A 732-nucleotide genomic window follows, 5' to 3' on the forward strand; every position below is an offset into this window, starting at 1 on the left:
CTCATATAAGAATGACATTTCCTCCTATGTGCTCCAGTCATTTCCATTTGGAGATTGACACGTTTTGACTGGCAAGATGGTAGCGCCCAGAAACTGCTAAAGTAAGTCGTTCAAACCTTTAATTTTATTAAACTGTGTGTACCCAATGTTCTCAACGCTCAAGTTCACGTGAAGAGTTCCTGGTGATACTTTGAGCAAAGTTTCATGTTGCATCGAGCCATCTTAGTGTTTTAAAAATGTTGATTTTGATGCTTTCACAGAAGTGCCCCTAGCACTCCCATTCAAAAAGCCATTTGACTGAAAATGAAGATTCAGTAAATCTTAAAAGTGGCGCTTCCGTCCTAATTATGCTTTTGAACAAAAGTTGTACTCAGCTACAGTCACAAAAACACCCTATGTTGCATTTTCAAGAGAGTTACGCTTTAAATCAGACAAAGTAGTCCTTATTGTAGGTCTTTTTAATATCCATGTGGACGTTGACAACGGTAGCCTTAATATTGCTTTTAACACTCTACTAGATTCAATTGGTTACGAAATACAAAATTAGATAAAAGCTTCTACTCTAGATGCCTATCTGACAGTGCTATGGCTAAATTGAAGTTAGATATTCCAACAGCATTTAACTCAATGCCGTGCCTTAATATAACAGAAGACTCTTATGTTAACTTTAGTCCCCCCCAAAAAACGGCCCAGCTCCGGACGATTTTAGATTCTGTTGCTCCTCTCAAAAAG

Source organism: Etheostoma spectabile, chromosome 21, assembly GCF_008692095.1.
Source record: "Etheostoma spectabile isolate EspeVRDwgs_2016 chromosome 21, UIUC_Espe_1.0, whole genome shotgun sequence".
Classification (NCBI taxonomy): Eukaryota; Metazoa; Chordata; class Actinopteri; order Perciformes; family Percidae; genus Etheostoma; species Etheostoma spectabile.